Raw genomic sequence first — 24093 nt, forward strand, 5'->3', positions numbered from 1 at the left:
GGTATGGGGTGTGAAAAGTGCCACTTTGGTTGCTTGTTCAAAGCTTTCTGACAACGTGTATGTATGTGTGTATGTGTGTATGTATATACATACACACACACACACACATACACACATACACACACGTTCGCGTTAACCAGCGCAGCTCACTACAAAACAAGGTGCACATGCGCGGTAGTTCGATCGCTTTAAGTGAATGGGGGAGCTCACGTGACCGAATGAGTGTTTGTGCTGTGAGCTCAGTGGTGCGTGTATGTATGTGTGTCTGTCACGTGTACCACGAAGGGTTGCTTAGCATAGCCTACATCCATTCACACATAAATACTATGAAAGTATTTTTATACTTGGTTTAAAAATAAGAGCACGCGAGTGGTCGATTCAAGCTGGTTAAAAACAAAGACAATAGATTTATTCTGAAATACGTTTGCAAGCGGTCTCTCACACAGGAAGTGTTTCCATAGTCAGAGCAAAGATTCTGAGAAGGGAGAACTCTTTATAGGGGGGTACAGGATGACGTTACAGACCAACTGGTCTGGATAAACAAGATTACTTCTGTGGGAATGGAGTTAACTTCTGGTTTCCACAAACATTGTAAAACAATCAACTCAGGGAACTTCAGGAACATCAATTAAGTAGGAAAACAGAAAAACTATTTTTGGAGTGAACACATGGGTGATGACTTGAAATACTTTAACAATTCCCCAGTCTTGTGGGTAAAACATCCACAACAATAATATAAATTAAAGAATCAACCATGTGGAATCAAATTATAAAATTTAGTATTAATATTTAATAAAAATAGTCAAACAGATTTGGTAAAAACCTAATTCTACACATATGGAAAGGAAGTAATCTATTCTCCACTAGGTGGAGCATAATAAAGATTAATAAACTCAAGGTTATTTAACACACTTTAAGATTATTTTCTTCCCATATGCAAATCACGTACCAAAACTCCTCACTTCAATTTGGCATAAGCAAGGTAAAAAGATAACATGATTTCTAATCTAATACACATTTCATACACATTTCATATATTCATGAGTGGAAAAAAAAACCTCTTTCTTTTGAGAGGAAAAAAACATAACTTCAAGTTTCAAAACAATTCAAAATCCTTATTTCCAATGGCACAGACTTGACCAAGATCTTGAGTTGAATGAAGGTCTAATTCAACTTTTCCTTTGAACATTAATGCAGTAATGGGCATATCTGTAACAGTATTCAAACACTTTCCAATACACTTAAGAACAATTCCAATAATAATAATAATCAAAATAATAATCATAAGAATGATACCTAGAGATCTGAGAATATTTCCAGAACTTGAAAAAGCATTATCAAAAATTCCCCAAGCATTAAACCCATGGACAGTTTTTAAGATCTGAATACCTTTCATGTTTGCTTCATGTAACTCTGTAAATGTAGCATTTGGATCCGAGATGAACGAACAGCATTCTGACCCTACAATCGCGCATGTTCCTCCTTTACTAGCAAGAATTATGTCTAAGGCAAACCTATTTTGTAGCACAACTTTCTTCATTTCATTTACTTCTTTAGCTAAGGCTGAAATTACTCTGTCCGATGCATTCAAGTGATCCGCCAAGACAGCGGAGAGAGTCATGAGTTCAGTCTGGGTGTTATACATGCCATAGTTAGGGAAAAATACACCAAAAATAAATTGAAAGGGTGATATAGCTCGACGATGTCTATAATTTGATTGTTGATGAATTACTTGCATTTCAGCGTGATCCACCTTCCTAATCATGGGAATTAAATGAGCAAGATAGCATCTTCCTACACTGTTGCTAGTTAGGGTTGAATAAGCTGTATCGCCACAGACTAAAAATACACCTTTTGGAAGGCCTATCGCTGAACCTGGATATAAGAATTCGTAGATAGGAGCAACGCAGGAGCTAGTGCGTAGATCATTAATTTGTGTCCTAATTTGTGTGTTGTATCTGAAAATATCAATACAGGCTGTAACTTGTTGAAGAGGTACTACTTTGAATTGGTCGACTTGATTTTGAAGTTCCATTTCTTGAGGGTGCAATTTTGTTTGTGCTTTAATGATGCAATCGACAATTTGACATTTTAATCCAGAAATGGTAATTGAATTTCGCCAATTAACTGTAGTAGATACAGCTGTGCAAGCTAACCTAGTACTCGGTGCATGATTGTCTATTTGGACTAATATAACTTGAATATTGTGAACCAATCCCTGTCCGGCTATTTCAGAGAAGTGTGTAACCTTGAACAGAATAAGGCGGGAGAAGTTAGAAGGTCTATGATTCTCATTAACCTCTAGTGTTAATTTGCTTAGAATAACCTCTTCAATCCCTGTATAGGAGTTACCTAGTCTATCTAATCCTACATAAAAATGACAAGCAGAGGATTGTCCAGGAGCGGAGAAAATATGAGTAGCTAAACCTTGCCAGTCATAGTGTGACCATTCTGCTTGGGTCAAAGGAATTGGATAAAATATGGGTGCAGAAGTACTAAGAGGTACATTTTGACAAATCCAACAGTTAGCGTAGTTCATTCTATATGCAAAGTCTCTGACTATACTAATAGCTTCATTAGGATGCCTCTTTTCCTGTCCAATTGACTTAGCTGATTTGGCTAGGTGCATAGAGCAGTTAAACACGATACCTTGAGGATAATCTGGAACAGATCTACAAATGTCAACCCCATAATTCTTTGTTCTTGATACTCGCATTACATCTTTAGTTAAAACACACCAATAAGGAGACTCTTTCTCTACATTAACTTCAGTCACAGTTACAACAGTAGAACCTGGAAATCGTTTGTTACTTTCAAATCTCACATATGCAGAATGCAGTATCTTCCATCCATCTTCGTCTACCGTATAGACCCAACAGTCAAGTGGAGTGCAACGTTCAATGGGACAAACGAATATTGGGGTGTGTTCTTGTCTTTTCCTTCGTCAATGGTTTCAGTTTCAGGAGAGAACTGGTCCGAGTTCTCTTTCAAGGGGGGTGCGAGTGGGTGCGTGAGGGGGAGCGTGGTTGGATTATGATTGGGTGTTGCTGGGGTGGTGGTCAAAGTTGTCATCATGACAGCAATGAGGAAAAGGTAGGGTGTGTTATTCTTGGTCTGATTCCTCATCTGAGGAGACCAGAGAGTGAGCTTTCGCCCTGATGGTGACACCGGGTATTGCATCTTGGTTGTTGGATTCCTTGGGCCGGCTGGCCTCGTCCTGGTTTGGAACCAGCCTGCAGTGGCTGGCGTGTACCCACGAAGTCCTCTCAGCTACTTTTATGGCCGTCTGGGTTGTCAGCAGGATCTGGTACGGGCCCAGCCAACGGGCACTATTCCACGCCTTCCGTTTCAGGTCCCGGATCACCACCCATTGGCCTGGCTGGAGATGATGCAGGAAACCCTCTCTGGCATCTGTGGGAATGGAGTTAACTTCTGGTTTCCACAAATTTTGTAAAACAATAAACTCAGGGAACTTCAGGAACATCAATCAAGTAGGAAAACAGAAAAACTATTTTTGGAGTGAACACATGGGTGATGACTTGAAATACTTTAACAATACATACATACACGTTTGCTCCAACCAGCGCAGCTGTATGTGAAACTGCTTGCGCAAGCGGGGTAAGCCACCGTACTATGGGGTGTGAAAAGTGCCATTTTGGTTGCTTGTTCAAAGCTTACTGACAACGTGTATGTATGTGTGTATGTATATACATACACACACACATACACACACCCCTTCTACATACGGCCGCTATAGGTGACGATTCATCTGCGCCACGTGCGGAAATTACGCGGCCATTTACGGAAACGCGAGTTCTGCCGATTAGTAGCCGCTACGTAAGAACGTCACGTTGTTCATGTCGCGGCCGAGTGCTAAAGACGCACGTGATGACGTGGGCAAGAACTTCCGTAATAAACATACTTGGCTGAGAGTTGATCTACACGTGAGCAGCAAGTACCGTCGTAGACTGAATTGGCTGAGACTAGATCTACATTTATATGACTTGGTCTGCACGTCTTTTTTGCACGGTGCAGATATGGTCACTACTTACTAAACCCTGACCACTGGCTACATTTAGCATTTGCAGTACAAAAACAAATTAATGCTATATGGGTATATGGCAGCAAGCATTATGATAAAAACCAAGATGAGACTGAACACCATTAACAGTTTAGAACATTTTATTAGGCAAACAAAAGTACCTTGTAAAACAGATTAAAAGTATACATATTAACAAGGATGAGGTTTACGTTCTGTCACATTACGCATAGCCAGAAAAAATAAAAAGTATGTACAAGCTCTGGCTAGCAACCCATTATCTGACAATTGCAAAAGTTCTAAAAACAAAAATGAAACAAAGTGCGCATTCTGTGGCAGGCAGACTGGGAACAGACCGTTGTATCCCACAAAAAAAGGCTAAAATTAACAAAAACTATTTATAAAAAAGGCATCCATCCTGACGGGCAGGGAATGGAGGTCTAGGGAGACGGGCTGGGCTGGAGGTCACCCTCATCTGAATTGAGGGTCTGGGCAGAAGAGGTCATCCTCATCAGAATACTCTGCTGTGGTCAGACGCGCTGTAGTCAGACGGGCTACGGTCAGGGCTGGAGCTGCGGTCTGGGGCTGGGGAGGTCAGCTGGGCTGGAGCAGATGCCTAAGGACATAATGAAATGGCTGTAAACGCAAGTCGCATAGTAAAAAGTAATCATTTACTTAACACTTCCTTTACACTTCCCTGCAAAAATAAGGAACAAAGTTCTGCCCTGCAGTTACTCACCATCTTCCTTTGATGCTCCTTGTCCTTCAGCTGATCCTCCAAGACCTCCTCCGTTTTTGCAGGGTCCAGTGCATCCAGTACTGCTCCCCGTGCAACCCCATCAGACTCCCCGGATAGTCTCTGCGCTAGCTCCCTCAGACTCTGCATGAGCTCACGAGTATGCTGGTCAAGCTGGACAACTGCTGATACACCATCCTCTGGAAATCTGGATATTAACACAGATGTGGCTATAAGTAATTTTACTGTCACATAATGGAAATTTAACTCAAAGTATATCCCTGCATACAACATGAAGTAGTTCACAAAATTCTGCATACCAGCACATGCAGAGCTTGATGGCAGAGGGGTAAGCGGGGGGGCTCCGGAAAGACGTGGATACTGCTGGAGCTGTTGGTTTCACGGGCGATGGCATCACCGACTAACTGAAAACCAGAAAAGGATAAAGGGATTAGCAGGAAACTAGGTGCTGGCGGCGTAGGGCTTCTGGCATAAGGGGAAGAATACACTAGTCATGAAACAGGTAGACATGTCAGACCCTTACCTGGTCTGGCCGGGGTGCTAATCTCCGATGGATGCTGCTTGTGCCTGGAGGACAGATGGGCTGAAGGGCCTGGCTCACAGGGCCATCGCTCACAGCGCCTTAGCTCTAAGGGCCTGGGTGATGAACATCTACTGCTAAGTAAAGTGAGATGAGTAGATTAGTGAGATTAGTAAATTAGTCTTCAAAAAGTCCTGAGTTAACTGTCAGTGTGAAAATATGCATAGACATTTCACCAACACAAACATGCATGCATACCTGCATTGATAACTGGCACAGCAGGCCTTCCGGCTCTGGCACCTGGCATAGCTGGTCTGGTCTGAGTTCTGCCGACCGGCTGCCTGGGAACTGGAACATATAGTAGAGGTAAATTAGCTCAGATTAGTCAAATCAAGTAGTACTCTTTTGGGACTGTTGAATGCACTTTATTATATTACCTTCGTCACTGGAGTCATAGCGCGTGTTGCGCTGTCTCTTCCTTGTGTCTTGGGAGTTAATCCATTGACGACTACTGCTCAAACACCTTTGCCAAGGTACTGGCTACTTCATCATGCTCTGTGTTCCTCAGCAGAGACAGAGGTTGTGTCATGGCTCCTCTTGATGTGCTTGTGGAGGTAGATCTGGGAGGTGTAGGAGAATGGGCACTCGGAGCAGGAGAACACCCAAGTCTTGGACAACTCTGACATCACACCTAGGAGAGCGAACGAGAGACCATTAAAAAGGATTCTCTCACCTGTATTACAAGTTCAAATATAGAGTGATTATACGTCATTGTAAATGAGAGCTTACTCTCAATTGATTCACAAGGTTAAATAAAGATTGAATGAATATGTAGCTAGTAACAACCACAACTGTGGAGAGAGAATGAGACACTTGGTTCCCTGCTCCACTGGTGTTCATGGCCATGGCCACACACCCGGAATACTCTAACCCTGATTTAAAGGCATAAAAGTGGGGAACACATTCTTGAGACGGTTCCTAAAACTGGAGAAAAAAAAAGGCAAAATTATCTTCCTCTTCCCTCTCCTCATCATTCACTTCTGCATGGGGCTGAGCTCTACCCTGACAATGAGCTCGGTCTTGGAGGGCCTGTGTTGTAAGACATCAGCCTTCTGAGCATGTGTGGACCAAGCGTGTTGTGGAGCTTCCTGATCTGGTCCTCTTTGGTGATGTCCGCAAACTCCTCCAGGAAGCCCTCCAGGTTACTGGACAGAAGAGGGTAGAATGATTCAGTTTGTACATTATTAGATATGTTGACATTCGTGAAGTTGGATATGTTTGTGTTTGAAACAACATTCTCATACACAACACTTTTTTCCATTCACATCTAATCCACTTTCTGCCAGCAGACAATTTCATACACTTCAACTGCACTTTTTAATTCATGTCTAATTCACTTTACACACGCTTACACACACACACACACACACACACACACACACACACACACACACACACACACACACACACACACACACACACAGGTGTACTGACTTGAATCTCTAGGGGGGGAGGAAGTTGAGCAGGTGGAAGAGCTCCACCAGTTTGGCTGTTCTGAAGAGGGCCAGTCAGCAGTGGCAATACATGGGATAGTGGCTCAGCACACAGGAGAACTGTGCACAGAAAGGAAGGAGGAGAGAGAAAACCAACAACAAAAAAGGCAAGAAGGGTTAATAACTGAGCGAATCTTGCAAGTTAGCACTACAGGGAAGCAATTGCTCAATTTCCCTGATATTGTGGCATCACTGGCGTCAGTGATGTGTCTTATGAATCTCACATGTCTACCGCTAACATTAACTCAATATCAATATTCCAATTTGTTTATCCCGTCTATGGAAACGTATGTGCATTTGTACTTACGTGTGCCTATATTGATGATCAGGTGTTTCTCCACCTCAGGGCTGGCCAGACAGAACCATCAGAGACCATTGGGCTGAGCTGAGGAGAGAGTGACATGTTAGAGTGTGTGTGCGCATATGTATATGGTGCTCTTCTGTTAATACTCATGAGGGCATTTAACTGAGCAAGATTCACAGAGCCTGTGGTGCTGTCCCAGGACTGTCCCTGGCCACACCTGTCCCCGTCTTAGCGCCTCTTCCTGTCCCGCTCACCTGCTTCTTGCTCAGTTCAAACAAGAACTGGGAGGTTGGCAACTGAGAGCATGGGAGGGAGAGAGAGAGAGAGCGAGAGTGGGTGACCCTCTCGTTGGCTGACATGCACACTCCACAGAACCACGTGATTTCTGACACGTTTAGAGGAACAGGGCAACATGTCTACCACCCTTCACCGTCAGTAATTAAATAGATTTTGCAAGACACTATATTAGTAGTCCACATCATGAGTACCTATTATGCAAAATTTGGATTTGTATGTGAGTGAAAACGTAGTACACAATAATTTACCCGTTTTACGGCATTAGCAACCATTTCAACAGTTAAGAGTAACATGAAATCACATCCCAAAACCACCAAGATGGCTGCTGTAACCTAAAAAGCCAAGATGGCTGCTATAACAAATCATGCTAGCTAGCCTAGCTCAGTTTTTGGGGCTTCTAGTATTCTGTTAACGTTAACGTCGGAAAAATGAATGCCTAAAAACGAACACCTATTAACGGTGTCGTGGGTTAATGCAAAATCAATGAGTAAGCTAATTATCCCATTTTATTCCAAGCGATGAAACGGTATGAACGTGCAGGAGCTCGAGCGAGTCTGCTAGTCTCGAGAAGAGTCCACCATTGCCCGTAATTAGGAAACAATGGGCCACGGCAACACTTCACAAAAGTTATAGTGTCCACAACTGAAATATTCTCAAGTTGCCAAGCCAACATTACAATTTAAGCTACAATTTACAACAAAAGCGAAAGTTATAACAATCATTGAGACTAATTTTACGTAGGCTACTTAGCTAGCCATGCACAGAAAAAGCCTAATCACGTTAGCTGGCTAGCTAGCTAGCTAACATTGGAAAGAGAGCATCTGCAGATAGAGAATCATTACAAAAGGGTAGCTTGCACATAACGTTGGTGTCATTTATCTAGGGCGATACCAAAATACATAGCTAGCTATGTATACATTGAAATTGAGATACTTACAGGATCTGTGTTGTCGCGGGGATAAAGACAGGTGTGTTGGTCTTTCTCAATCGTTTATGTTTCAAACAAAACGGAAGGATACCCCGTCGTCGTCGTCTTCTTCTTCGCTGGGTTTAGTGGCGGATCGCAAAATACCTTAATGTGCATACCGCCACCTACTGTACCAGAGTGTGTAACTTGTTTGTCTTCAATTCTGTGTCACCTAAGAAAGTAGACCAATGCCTTGCATTCTTTGTTTTACGTTCACTGCTCAGCGTTCATTGCTCACATTTAGGTTGCAAAATTAGGACTTTATTCGTAGGCATATTTTTTTATCATTATTTTTATTAGGCCTAGACTGCAAATCTTTAGTGTTAATATTAACTGTAAATGAGAAATTACACAAAAAACAGACATGCAGGATTTCTCCTCATTATTACAATTCTGTAACTGTATGACTTCAAAATTTATTTTAAAACCTAAGTAATTTACAAATGTTCTGACCCACTGTGACAAATGTACATTTCCAATAAAGTCAGGGTGGGACTGTAACTGTAACAGCATTGTCACGTTATTTAATCACATCGTAGTTACGGATTTAAGCAGCAGTGGCGGCTACGTTGCCGTACAGTCTCCTTGAGGTCGGTTGTTTTGGTTATTTTGTGACTAGGCAAGTGTCAGCTAGGTGTCAGCTAGGTCCGCTGTTGGTACCGTCGCAAATTTACCAAACTACGACCAATGTGTCCCATCAGCTTTACGTACTGTGTTAGTAGGGATGTTCGCATTAACCAGCGCAGCTCAGTACAAAACAAGGCGCACATGCGCGGTAGTTCGATCGCTTTAAGTGAATGGGGGAGCTCACGTGACCGAATGAGTGTTTGCGTTGTGAGCTCAGTGGTGCGTGTATGTATGTGTGTCTGTGTGTCTGTCACGTGTACCACAAAGGGTTGCTTGTTCAAATATTACAAGATCATGTGTGTATGTGTGTGTGTCTGTGTATGTGTGTATGTATGAGATCTAACATAGCCTACATACATACACGTTCGCTCCAACCAGCGCAGCTGTATGTGAAACTGCTTGCGCAAGTGCGGTAAGCCACCGTACTTCGATACATCGCTTCAGAGAATGAAGACGACTATGGTAAATATAGCACTAAAAATATTAATATCGGCGTGGTTAGATGACAAGACCATGCTTTGTGGGTAGATCGTATGCCAAATCAATTTGTTTTTTTGTTTAGATGTATCGGCTTTTACTGCAAGCTAGCTAGCTTCCCAGCTAACGTTACATCATTGCCTAGGCTAGCGAAGTGTCTAACAAGAGTGTGGGTAACGTTAGATGGTCACGTTATGCGAATTCAACTCGGTATATTATGTAGCTGTATCTAGCTAGCTCCATTACTTTACAGTTTGGCTAGAGAAGACCGGTGTATTGAACGCGGTCAAACTCAGGCCTGCCAAGTTTGCCTGTAAGTCGGTGCTATTAAAATCACGTCACAACTATTCCCTGTGCAGTAACGTTACTCATTCAGCATCAGCCTCCCTTATTTACGTTATAGTCAAGTGTATGCCTGTAATCAGAGAGGAGCGCGTTATTCCCTCTAGCCTTAAAGGACAATGCTCGTTTTTGACAACCTGGACCTTATTTACGACATATTATAAGACGTTTGACTCACCGAGATCACTTAGGTGTAGTTCGGAGGCATGTAGAAGAAATTTAAAATCCAGCGCGAGCCAGTATATCCATGTAATGGCGGTGGTCGGGGCACCGAGAATGCAGTTTCTAAAAATCTATTTTCCAGCTTTTCACGCTGTGCGCATGCGAGCTGGAGCAAGTGAGGAAGCTATTTCGTGTCTAAAGACTTTTCTAAAGATCATATTACAGAGGCATGTGAAAAACCACAACAGGCCTACGCTCTATGTTAGCACAACTAGCGATTCATAAAGACAGATTGATGAAAACAACCGTTTCGCGGCAGAAAATAGATTTTTAGAAACTGCATTCTCGGTGCCCCGACCACCGCCATTACATGGATATACTGGCTCGCGCTGGATTTTAAATTTCTTCTACATGCCTCTGAACTACACCAAAGTGATCTCGGTGAGTCAAACATCTTATAATATGTCGTAAATACGGTCCAGGTTGTCAAAAACAAGTATTGTCCTTTAATGGTTTGTAAATGTTATAAAGTGTCTATTGCAATATGGAGGTACATTATTATTTTCCATAAGCTGTATTCAAGAGTAACTATCTCCCATTTACATTACTAGCCATATACATTTGCATGAACGCTCTGCAGTAATGACTTGGGGTGCTATTATCACAGTGCTTGTTGGGTCCAACTACAGATGGACTGTGTACCAGCCTTGACTAACCTGACTCCAACAACCTCATGGTCATGGCTCAGGGAAGTACTATCCAGCTGCAGCGTCGGAGAAGTGATGCCCCTGAGGGAACAAGCCCAGAGGAGGAAGGAGAATTTGTTTGTTTTCTGTCATGGAGTTGTCCCGAGTTGCCAGATGAACGTCCAGCTCTACCTGCTGGGAGGAGCTGAGCTGGAGTGAGGGCCGAGGGAGGCGATAGGCAGCTAGTAGCCAGGACCTCGACACTGTCAGCCAGCTTTACCCAGACTGATGCATTGCAATAGTAGAGATGTAGAACATGTCATTTTCTTATAATTTGTTTATGTCAAAGACATATTAACACTATGTCACATAGTATAATAACGCTTAGTAATGAAGGAAGGTACCCATGATCACACTGTAGCATTTCAACGACTGGTTTGCCAGAAAAACACAATTATGTATCCAAGTCCCTCACAACAAACAACACAGCTTGGATAATGTGTGTCATGTATGCATAGATAGTGTAGCTGATATCATTGTGATGTGGTAAAAAGTGAACACTGCCACAACTTGTTGCTGAATTTTTATTGCGGGCAGGGCTCACTAGTCATCACTGGAGCTGACATCTAAAAAGTGTTGGCAAACATGTCTCTTGCTCACAAATCTACTTGGATCCTCACTGTTACATGGAAAATAAAAAAGCAAACACATTGTCAGTAAACAAGTTGTCTCTGTATACGATTTGAAGAAACTGTAGGCATCCAATCAGCAATGCAAGTTTTAATAGAATTATGCATAAAGAGGTATGTTCTAGTCCTAATTGATGTCTATACAGATTGTCCAGACTGGTCTGTGGAGAGAAACAGAGTGTCAGCTTGCTAGATAGTGATTCATGTCTGAAGAGGCAACCTGGGAGTGGTTGAATAGCCTTACATCTCACCTGAGTGTTCAACCATATATGCCTGGAGCATGCTCAAAGCCTCCAGGTAAATGTCTACTCCATAGACTTCACTCGTCTGGAAGGGGTTGATGTGTGACTGCAGCAGGCTCTTGAAGGTCACTGATAGAGCTGGGGGAAGAGCTGGAACCTCAACACGTTCCCGTGTATCAGGGGATGGAGCTGGCCCATTCCAGTCGATTCCCCAAGTGGGGAAATCCATCTAATCCAAAACAATTACAGAGAAATTATAATTAGGGCACTCCATGGAGACATGTCCTACCCTTTAAAAAATATCTAAAACATGCGTCTTGAAATGGGGATGCAAATCCCCACCATCACTGTACATCTGACAACAAAAGAAGTTGTGTAGGCATCTTTTATAAACTATTTATGCATGGCCACTCTTACCTCATTGGGTATCTGCTCCATATTCAGAAGCTGTCCAGCCACCCACAGCTGCTGGGGAGATTTGTTGCCCTCGGACGACAGCGGATGTCTGTCCCACATTTGGCTGAACCGGTGAAGATGCCAGTCCAGCCTTGGAAGCATCACAAAGTGCAGGCAGAAGAGATGGACGTCCTGGTCGCGATCCAAGGCTCCAATCTCCTCCAGGTGGCGGAAGGCAGCATAGTAGTTACCATCCACCACGCACCACAAGTCTCGCCACAAGCGTTCGATCCTCTGATTGTGGACAGACTTGCCAGTGATGACACACCTTTGGTCTGAGTTGGGAGGAGAAGGGAGGGGTGGTGGAATATTAGTGTTTTACGGCACACTACGCAGTTGTGTCCATCAGTGGGGTACAAAGCAAATGTACTACTATACATTTTTTTTACTGAAATGTTTAGTTTGCCAAGTGTTGCTGCAAAACATGATCATTTTGTGATGATGATTCAAAAGCGTATTTACCAGGTCCAGGTGGAGTTAGGTGCTCAGCAATTAGGCTACGTTCATGAGCGGCACCTGCGCCCGCTGACTACTCGATATTCAAAATCTTCATCATCGAAGCTTGAGTCTCAAGCGTCTCCTTGCGCTTTCATCATTGTACAACATTGCTAAAATCTCTGCCATGCTCAGATATTGCCCGTATGTTCTTTTTAGCGTGTTGATGGTAGAAAAAACTATGCGATATGCAGTGTTAATTTCGTTGACGAGAACTATGACGAAAACTATTCGTCAAAGACATTTTTGGGGTTATCGTCACGAGACGATAACTAAATAAAAATGAAAGTATGATGACAAAAACTATGACTATATCTATTGACATTTTCGTCAACAAATAAAAACTAGACTAAAATGGTTATGGAGGGACGTATGGGAAAAGTTCAAATCAGAATGTCGAGGTTCGGGATGTGCGCAGTTGGATCATGGATGTATTAATAGAACGAGTTGGATGCAACCTACAGGTAGCCTGTGTGTATAGCCTACATTTGAATAGTACCGTTGCTACACCGGCCGGCGGGAAGTCAACTAACAGCATACGACTGCTGCGCCTGAACTGTTCAGTAAATTACCACAGTTCAGAAATGTCTTTGTCAACGTTCGCACACACCGGGAGAAAGAGGAGAGCAGACATCTGGATAAACTTCATATTTGATGCAAAGGAAAACAAAACCATTTGTAAACCGTGTGGGGTAAAAATGACTGGCAAAAATACAACAAACTTAAAGCGACATTTGGAGAACAGTCATCCCGAAATTCACGAGAAGGTAAGCACCCCCCCCACCCCCGGCTAACGTTACTGTATTAGCTAAACCCAAGCTGGTGTGTTTCTGAAATACTTCAAATACAATACAAGCTAAAAGAAACCAGTGTTTCACATAGGTTTGTGGCGGGGGAGAACGTAAGTGTCTGATTATTGCAACGCTAACGTTAGTGGCTAGCTAATGTTAGGCACAGGTTAGCTAACGTTACACTGTGTAGCAACAAGTGGGGCTATGGTTGTGGCAGCTGGCGGGGGTATCTAGCGTTAGCTAGTCTGGGTAAGCTAGCTAAGCAACTACTGCTGCTGTCTAATGTTATACTGTAGCTAGATGGATAAGACACGAACAGTTAGCTACCTGGCGCCGCCATAGCCCCTCTCCTCCGGTGTGACGTTAGCTAGCCTGTGCCTGATGTTAGCTAGTCTGACTAGCCAACTAGTGCTGACATGATAATGTTATAGCTTGCTATATCAGGCACAAACACAGTTAGCATCAGACTAGGGGAGAGGAATGCTTCATTATGAAACTGTCTGACAGAAGCATCCACGCTTCTGTCAGTCTGCCCCAGGGTAGCTGTGGCTACAGATGTATCTTACCAACACCGGTATGACTGTGTCTGAATGAATACTGGACTCTGTAAAGCGCTCTGGGTTTCATAAAGGGCGCTATATAAATCCAACTTGATTGATTGATTGAACTAAGCCTGTTAAATTTGAGTTGTCTAAATCTATGGTAGATTTTGTCGACTAAAACCGTAAGGATTTTTAGTCAACTAAAACTAGACTAAAACTTAATGGCATTTTAGTCAAAAGACTATGACTAAAACAAAATCATAATTTGCTGTCAAAATTAACACTGGCGATATGCGTCCACACGAAATATTCCATGTCCATTCCATGTTGTGCTTTCATCATTGTACAAGATTGCTTATAAATCTTCTGAAATTTTCAGGTTCCTTAGCCTTTTCATATTTTCTTTTTCGTTTGTTGGTAGACTGGTCGAAAAAACAACGATATGTGCTTCCACGCTCGATATTCCCTGCGTTTTCGCATTAAAACGCTACTGTAACTTTGTGGGCGGGTTTTATGCTCGATGTGCATACAAATATCTCTGTAACCCATTGGTCAATTTTGACAATTGACAGCTCATTTGAAGCCTTAGAGCCTATAGAATCGAACGACACTGGCCGGAAGACAGGCCACATATTTCATATCAAAAATATCCACGGTGTGTCGACTACAATATTCCATTTCAGCATTTATGCACACGGGGTGCATATAAAATTGCCTGCCATGTAAATTCTGTTTACCGGAGAGAAAAATGGTTTGTTTTACGTTGTTGCGTTCCGTTTTCTCTTCCGGGTGGATATTCGATTCGCTACACGGCGCCTGCCGAGTGAGCATTTGTTTCGACGCACGGGGCTGCCCCCGGTACCGGGGGCGCTGGAGTTCAAGAGGTTCCGTCAGAGCCTGATAGATTGAGAGAGCGGCGAGGCGGTCTGTTAGGACGCGAAAGTCCTGCCAAACTGATCGGACCGTCCTTATGGAATCCGCAATTCTGCATTTGGGGATGAAATCTGAGGGCCGCAGGGACTGGATAGCCTATAGCCTGGCCCAGTTTTTCAAATGTACTCTGGATCAGAATGATCCGGATTTTGTGATTTTGTAATCCTCTTTGTTGCTATCCCAGATCAAATTGATCTTGTATATTTTGGTTTTTCAAAGAATTTTCAGATAGGATCATTCTGATCCAGATACCACAAGATCAGGATTACACAATCTAGATTTGACTGAGGTCTTTGGATATACTGACCGGGATCATCCCACTTGTATTTTGACCCCTCACCTATTTTATTTTTATTTTGCTATTCTTCACGTTGCCTTCAGCACAAGATTATGTTTTAGTCACTTGTTTTAGACAAAAGATGCAATTGTGAATTCACTATAAAAGCAATTCAAAGTTGCTTTGGATAAAAGTGTCAGCTAAATGACTAATGAAATGCCTATGTTGTTCAAAGTAATAGCCTACAAAACATTTCATTGATACAGGTGATACAGGTCCAAATGTTTGGAAATGTAGGTCAGTTTCCATAATGATTCATATCCAGCTGCATAATAGTATACAATACATATAAAGCCAGAATTGCTGATTGGATGTCTAAAGTTTCTTCAAATCATATACAGAGACAACTTGTTTACTGACAATGTGTTTGCATTTTTATTTACCATGTAACAGTGAGGATCCAAGTAGATTTGTGAGCAAGAGACACGTTTGCCAACACTTTTTAGATGTCAGCTCCAGTGATGACTAGTGACCCCTGCCCGCAATAAAAATTCAGCAACAAGTTGTGGCAGTGTTGTCTTTATACCACATCACAATGATATCAGCTACACTAGCTCTGCATACATGGCACACATTATCCAAGCTGTGTTGTTTGTTGTGATGGACTTGGATACAGAATTGTGTTTTTCTGGCAAACCAGTCGTTGAAATGCTACAGTGTGATCATGGGTACCTTCCTTCATTACTAAGCGTTATTATACTATGTGACATAGTGTTAATATGTCTTTGACATAAACAAAATGATAAGATATGACATGTTCTACATCTCTACTATTGCAATGCATCAGTCTGTGTAAAGCTGGCTGACGGTGTCGAGGTCCTGGCTACTAGCTGCCTATCGCCTCCCTCGGTCCTCACTCCAGCTCAGCTCCTCCCAGCAGGTAGAGCTGGACGTTCATCTGGCAACTCTGGACAACTCCATGACAGAAAAAAACCCAACTGCAATTCTCCTTCCTCCTCTGGACTTGTTCCCTCAGGGGCATCACTTCTCCGACGCTGCAGCTGGATAGTACTTCCCTGAGCCATGACCATGAGGTTGTTGGAGTCAAATCTGAAGGCTGGTACACAGTCCATCTATAACATCAAAAACAATCTGTAGTTGGACCCAACAAGCACTGTGATAATAGAACCCCAAGTCATTACTGCAGAGCGTTCATGCAAATGTATATGGCTAGTAATGTAAATGGGAGATAGTTACAAAACCTCTCCTCTCGAACACAGCATATGGAAAATAATAATGTACCTCCATATTGCAATAGACACTTTATAACATTTACAAACCATTAAGGCTAGAGGGAATAACACGCTCCTCTCTGATCACAGGCATACACTACTGTATAACGTCAATAATGTAGGCTAAGGCTGGTGCTGAATGAGTAACGTTACTGCACAGGGAATACAGTTGTGACGTGATTTTAATAGCACCGACTTACAGGCAAACTTGGCAGGCCTGAGTTTGACCTCGTTCAATACACCAGTCTTCTCTAGCCAAATTGTAAAGCAATGGAGCTAGCTAGATACAGCTACATAATATACCGAGTTGAATTCGATTAACGTGACCATCTAATGCAGGGGTCGGCAACTCGCGGCTCTGGAGCCGCATGCGGCTCTTCAGTGTCCTTGTAGTGGCTCCCTTTGGCCTTGACAAAAAAGCATGAAAATTAATAGTCTAACGGTTATTTATTAATTTAATTTTTTATTTATATATTATTTTATTTTTGTTTATTTTGTTGCACAGTTATCTTGGAGTTCAAGGTGATACCTACTTAAAATCGCACTGAAACGGACGTTTGAGATCATCTAACTTCCGTAGTTTGACGTATTTCCGACGCAAACAAGCTATGAGGGTGGGACATATGTTTAGAGGAATTTGATTGGAACATTGACAAGTGGACGGGTTTTAAGAACTTTAGACAGATTCGATAGAAGGATAGCGTTGATTGACGGGTGGATGTCGTGAGATTATTGGCCTAAAGTCTATGGTACCTGTTGTCGTCATTGCACGTGACCTACCGTTTTCCAGGAAGTAAGAAATTATATACTTTGATATAAGATTACAACAAAAGTAGAATTTTGTAAATTTTTTGGCATACATCGTTGAATAGGTGAACACTATGACCAATTGTGTGAATCAAAATGGGACAGAATGCTTTTTTCATTTCAGTGCGACTTTAAAATCGAATAAAAAAAAAAAAGGTTATAATTTGTCAACTAATATATGCGTCACATCCACTCGGTAAACCTCGCCCTTTCCTGCAGGCGGTTTCTTGAGTGTGCGACCCAGGTGCGACCCCCTCGGTAAGCTAACCACATGGCTAAGCATGAATAAATCCCAAAAAAGAAAAGTCTCAGAAGAAAATAGAGAGTTTAATTCTGCATGGACAGATTAATTTGCCTTCACCGCCAACTACGCTGGATTACGTGTGCTTGATATGTGGTGAGAAATTAGCAAACAACTAAAATGTAACAAAAAATGTTACAGCGGCAGTGGCTAGTTGCAAAACTAGAATGGAGAAGTAAGACGCCTCCTTCCCTCCACTAGTCTGGGGGTCCACCTTGGGCAAGTGGTAGTACCCCCTAGCCCCTACAGGAAAAACTCTGATGACAGAACACCAAAAAGGAAGAGAGACCCGGCCCGGAGGAAGCCCGGGGCCCTCGTCTGGAGCCAGGCCCAGACGGAGGGCCCGCATGGGAGCGCCTGGTGGCCGGGCTTACCACGGAGCCCGGCCGGGCCCAGCCCGAATAAGCAACGTGGAAGCACCATCTCCTCCTCCATCGTGCCGTGGACCCACCACCCGCGGGAGGAATTGTCGGGGTCGGGTGCGCTGCCAACTAGGTGGCGGTGAAGGCGGGGGGCACCGACGGACCGGACCCGGGCGGCAAAGGCTGGCTCTGGGGACATGGAACGTGACCTCACTGGGGGGGAAGGAGCCGGAGCTTGTGAGGGAGGTGGAGCGATACCAATTACACCTGGTGGGGCTAACCTCCACGCACAGCACCGGCGCCGGAACCAAACTCCTGGATAGGGGTTGGACCCTGTTCTTCTCCGGAGTTGCTCAGGGTATGAGGCGTAAGGCAGGTGTGGCTATACTAGCTAGCCCCCAGCTGAGCGCCTATGTGCTGGAGTTCACCCCAGTGGACGAGAGGGTCGCCTCCCTGCGCCTTAGGACTGTGGGGGGGGGGGACTCTGACTGTGGTTTGTGCTTATGCACCGAACAGCAGTTCAGAGTACACAGCCTTCCTGCAGACCCTGAGTGGAGTCCTTTTGGGGGCTCCTGCAGGGGACTCCAGTGTCCTACTGGGGGACTTCAATGCACACGTAGGCAATGATGGAGAAACTTGGAGGGGCGTGATTGGGAGGCATGGCCACCACGATCTGAACCCGAGTGGTGTTTTGTTGTTGGACTTCTGTGCTAGTCACGGTTTGTCCATAACAAACACCATGTTCGAACACAAGGATGCCCACAAGTACACCTGGCATCAGAACACCTTAGGCCGAAGGTCGATGATCGATTTCGTTATCGTATCATCTGATCTGAGGCCATGCGTTTTGGACACTCGGATAAAGAGAGGGGCAGAGCTGTCCACTGATCACCATCTGGTGGTGAGCTGGTTTCGATGGCGGGGGAAACTTCTGGACAGACCTGGAAAACCCAAGCGTGTAGTGAGGGTGAACTGGGAACGTCTGGAGGAAGAGCCTGTCCGGAGAGATTTCAATTGCCACCTCCGGCGGAGCTTCTCAGGCATCCCTGTGGAGGTTGGGGACATCGAGCATGAGTGGTCGGTGTTCAAAGCCTCCATTGCTGAAGCTGCGGCTGGGAGCTGTGGCCTGAGGGCCATAGGTACCTCAAGGGGCGGTAACCCTCGGACACCGTGGTGGACAGCGGTGGTCAGGGAAGCCGTCCGACTGAAGAAGGAGGCCTTCCGGGTTATGTTAGCCCGGGAGACCCCAGAAACAGTTGCAGGGTATCGACTGGCCCGGAGGGCTGCGGCTTCAGCCGTGACCAAGGCAAAGCAGCGGGTGTGGGAGGAGTTCGGAGAAACCATGGAGAAGGACTTTCGGTCGGCACCAAAGTGTTTCTGGAAGACCATCAGACACCTCAGGAAGGGAAAGCGGGGGACCATCCAAGCTGTATACAGCAAGGAGGGGACACTGCTGACCTCAACTGAGGAGGTTGTTGAGCGTTGGAAGGAGCACTTTGAGGAACTCCTGAACCCGACTAATCCACCCTCTACGAACGAGGCAGAGCCGGAAGATGATGGGGGGTCGTCAATGTCCTTGGAGGAGGTCACTGAGGTAGTCAAACAACTCCACAGTGGCAGAGCCCCAGGGACTGAGGAGATCCGTCCAGAAATGCTGAAGGCGCTGGGTGTAGAGGGGCTGTCTTGGTTGACATGCCTCTGTAACATTGCGTGGAAGTCTGGGTCAGTGCCGAAGGAGTGGCAGACTGGGGTGGTGGTCCCAATATTCAAAAAAGGGGACCAGAGTGTGTGTGCGAATTATAGAGGCATCACATTACTCAGCCTCCCAGGGAAAGTTTACTCCAAGGTGCTGGAAAGGAGGGTCCGGCCGATAGTCGAACCTCAGATCGAAGAGGAACAATGCGGATTTCGTCCTGGTCGTGGAACTACTGACCAGCTCTTCACTCTCGCAAGGATCTTGGAGGGGGCTTGGGAGTTTGCCCAACCTGTCTACATGTGTTTTGTGGACTTGGAGAAGGCTTACGACCGGGTCCCTCGAGAGGTCTTGTGGAGGGTTATGCGGGTGTATGGGGTGAGGGGGTCCCTACTTAGGGCCATCCAATCCCTGTACACCCAGAGCGAGAGCTGTGTCCGGGTCCTCGGCAGTAAGTCGTCTTCCTTTCCGGTGGGTGTTGGCCTCCGCCAGGGCTGCGCTTTGTCACCAATCCTGTTTGTGATTTTCATGGACAGGATATCGAGGCGTAGCCGGGGGGAGGTGGGTTTGCAGTTCGGTGAGCTGGGGATCACGTCACTGCTTTTTGCAGATGATGTGGTCCTGATGGCATCAGCTGCCTGCAACCTCCAGCACTCTCTGGATAGGTTCGCAACTGAGTGTGAAGCGGCTGGGATGAGAATAAGCACTTGTAAATCTGAGGCCATGGTTCTCAGCAGGAAACCGGTGGCCTGTCCGCTCCGAGTAGGAAATGAGTCCTTACCCCAAGTGAAGGAGTTCAAGTATCTGGGGGTCTTGTTCACGAGTGAGGGAACCATGGAGAGGGAGTTTGGCCGGAGAATCGGAGCAGCTGGTGCGGTTCTGCAGTCGCTTTAAGGGCTGTTGTGACGAAAAGAGAGCTGAGCCAAAAGGCAAAACTCTCGATCTACCGGTCTATCTTCGTCCCCACCCTCACCTATGGTCATGAAGGATGGGTCATGACCGAAAGAACGAGATCACGGATACAAGCGGCCGAAATGAGTTTTCTCCGGAGGGTGGCTGGGGTCTCCCTGAGAGATCGGGTTAGAAGTTCAGTCATCCGGGAGAGACTCGGAGTAGAGCCGCTGCTCCTTTGCGTCGAAAGGAGCCAGTTGAGGTGGTTCGGGCATCTAGTGAGGATGCCTCCTGGGCCCAGCACTTGCAGATACTTTGAAATACCCCGTTAACTTTGGGATTTTTGTCAGTAAATGTGTTTCCCTTTCTATTTCATTTATCTCTTTGTTTTTTTACGTTTAGTCGACCCACTTTCACTTTTCTTTGAGTTTCCATTGACATATTTGGCTATATTATGTTGTCTCTCAAGTCGAAGTCGCTCACAAAACTTAACTCAAGCAGCCAGTCAAATCACCAGCTAATCAAATCATGGTATGTAAATACTCCAGTCAGAAGCCATGTTTCCATCCACACGTTTTATGCGAATTAAGTTATATCGAATTAAAAATGCCTTATGGAAACAGTAAGTAAAATTTGATTAAAAATCATGAAAATCGACAAAAAGTTTGAACTGTCGATCTCATCGGATTTTCTTTTGTTCGATAAAAGTCTTGTGATGAATGCTTTATCCGATTTAAAGCTCTAGATAGAAACACGTTCACCGGCTTTATTCGCATTCATATTTTTAGCGATCCTCACACAATTCGATTGACAAGTGGATGGAAACATGGCTACAGAGCAAATCAAATCGGCAATCGAATAGCGCTTATATTAGCGGAGCATTGAACTTGAGCCACCTCGAGTCCGCTCCAAGGAACGCAGGACGCCCGCAGCGGGCTGTGCAGCGGAAAGGGCCCACAGCGGGCTGTGGGCCCTTTACGCCGTTGGGCCCCGCGGCTAAAGCCCCGGTAAGCCTGTGCATTAAATCGGGCTCGACGAGAGCTGATGACGTTTCACTGCATCTTGCACAAAGAAGCACTGCGCGCGCAAACATTCCCCCCTGAATGTGTGGAAGTGATGAACCTCGTTATTAAGATAGTGAACAAAATAATTGCAAGCGGGTTAAACCACCGACAGTTTTGTTCATTGTTAGATGAAGTCGACAGCGCATATTTGGATCTCCTGCTGCACAACAGAGTCCGGTGGCTGTCCAGGGGAGACGTGCTGAAACGCTGCTTGTCTGGAACATGTGAAAACCTTCTTGGAAAGCAAAGGCCTCAGCTATCCCGAACTGGGAGACCTCGATTGGCTGGAAAAGCTTTACTTCATGGTGGATATGACAAGTCACTTTAACACGCTGAATAAAAATCTCCAGGGAAAGGGAAGCACGGCCCTGCAGATGCTGGAGGATGTTTTGGCGTTTGAGATGACAGTGTTTGCCAGAGATGTACAGAGCGGTATGCTCTCTCACTTCCCCTCCCTGAGAGAGTTCAAAGAGAACAATCACATCAATTGTGATTATTTACACCGTGCAATTATGGAAATGCAAGCTGCATTTGGAGAAAGATTCAGCGAGTTCAGAAAGGAAAAAAACACTGTCCCCTGTCACACCAACCCATCCCTGCTGAACATATCCGCATTCACAGGAGTAGCCTAGGCCTAAGTCAGCCCGATCTTGAACTTGAACTGGCCGACATAGCGGATAAAAACTTATGGGTGTCCAAGTTCAAAAGCCTGACAGCGGATCTCGAAGAAGTCGCCCGTCAGAAGGCCACTCTCGCTAAAGAGTACAAATGGAGTGATATTGAAAACCTCCCCAAACCCGACAAACTTGTTTTTGAAACATGGAGTGCCATTCCCGACACGTATATGAACATGAAAAAGTATGCATTTGGAGTTCTGTCCATCTTTGGCTCAACATACTTATGCGAGCAAATTTTCTCGAGCATGAACTTCATATCGCTCCCGCCTCACAAATGAGAGCCTACAGTCCTGTCTGATGATCAAAGTCACATCTTACAGCCCCGACATAGGGACGATCTGCAGCGAGCTTCAGAAACAGAAGTCACGTTAAACAGATGAGAACACTAGCATTTAATAACGACGCTGAAGTTAGAACCCGTTTCTCAGAACCCGTTTGGAATTATCCGGTCCACCTTAAAAAAAATGGTTCGAATCGGGATTGAATCAAGATTAAAAGAAAACTACCCAAAATGTCACAGGTTCTATACTACACAGTGGTAGTAGACCCCCTCCCGGTCTGACTCATTGAGTTTCACGAGATTCTGATGTGGCATTTTGAAATAAAAGCCTTCTAAAGTCTTAAAAACTGCTTAAATCAGGATTAAAAGAAAACTACCCAAGATGCCACGGGTTCTATGCTACACAGTGGTAGGAGACCAAACCCCCAGGATCAGCTTGGCGCATTGAAGCCACCATGGGCTTTCAGGCCAAGCTCGGTATTGCAAGTCACGTGACGGCATGCGGCCCAAGACCCTTATTTCCCATGGTTTGTGGATTATGATAGATAGGGCTAGAAAAGGAAAACAAAATTTTTCTGGCTATCATTCAGCATCAGAGACCAATCTAATCAATATAAACTTTTAATTCAATTGGGGTTTTTTGTTTTTGAAGCCACCAATACCTGTATCAAGCCCATTTGAAACGTGCTTTGAACGAGCCTCAGGGACGCTGGGCGCAAGTTCATGAGTCCTGCGAACTCGGCGGAAAACACGTCACCATAGGAAGACCCGCCCTACTCTGCCTCTGATTGGATAGTTTTAAGGAAGTCATATAACGTCGCTAACATTTGCTATACTTTTAGCAATGAAGATGCTATGATCATGCTAATCATAGATATGAACGTATGTCTATGATGCAAATGATCATGTGGTTACTTTAGGACATCGTTGGAAAAGATCTAGAGGGTAAGTGGGTCAATGTTGAATAACTTAGCTAACATTATCTAATGTTACATTTCTTTATATTAACGTCAACTATATTGATAGGCTAGGTAGCTAACGGCTTAGGGTTAACTTTAGGCACAGGTTAGCTCCGTTACGTTCGGAGGTTTCGGATGTATTTCAATTTTAACATAATGTTGAGCATGCTCAATGTGACATTGTTCATACATTGATTACAGTCTGTAATCTTGTCTGGCGTTATTTAGCTATAGTGGACTGATGCTTGCTGCTGCTACTATAGCATTTTCCACATTATACATCAAATTAATCAAGCATGGTTATTGTTATGACCTGAAGGCATTATTACCATTGCAAGTAAGCATGATATACATGATATGCCATGCCTGAAAATCAAATTAATAGTGTAATTCTTCCCCATCATAGCTCATTGTACACTGATATAATCATTCTCCTTGCCTTTGCTAATACTCATCTCTTTTATCAAACTTTATGCTAGGAAAGAAATCTGGCTGTGATTCGTTGCTAGTGCTCATCCAGGCTGTTGTCATCTCCCGCCTGGACTCCTGCAACTCCCTACTTGCTGCCATCCTGCAGCATTGGCCATCAGACTCCTGGAGAAAGCTGCTGC

At 44.4% G+C, this 24093-nt stretch overlaps 1 protein-coding gene across 1 annotated transcript in view; it reads left to right on the top strand.

The window, feature by feature from the left end:
- spag17 (sperm associated antigen 17) overlaps window positions 1–24093 on the top strand; it is a gene marked incomplete at both ends in the record, with an annotated part of 74365 nt that overhangs the window by 10964 nt on the left and 39308 nt on the right. The gene's annotated exons all lie outside the window — the stretch shown is intronic.

Source organism: Borostomias antarcticus (assembly GCF_949987555.1).
Source record: "Borostomias antarcticus genome assembly, chromosome: 6".
Lineage (NCBI taxonomy): Eukaryota > Metazoa > Chordata > Actinopteri > Stomiiformes > Stomiidae > Borostomias > Borostomias antarcticus.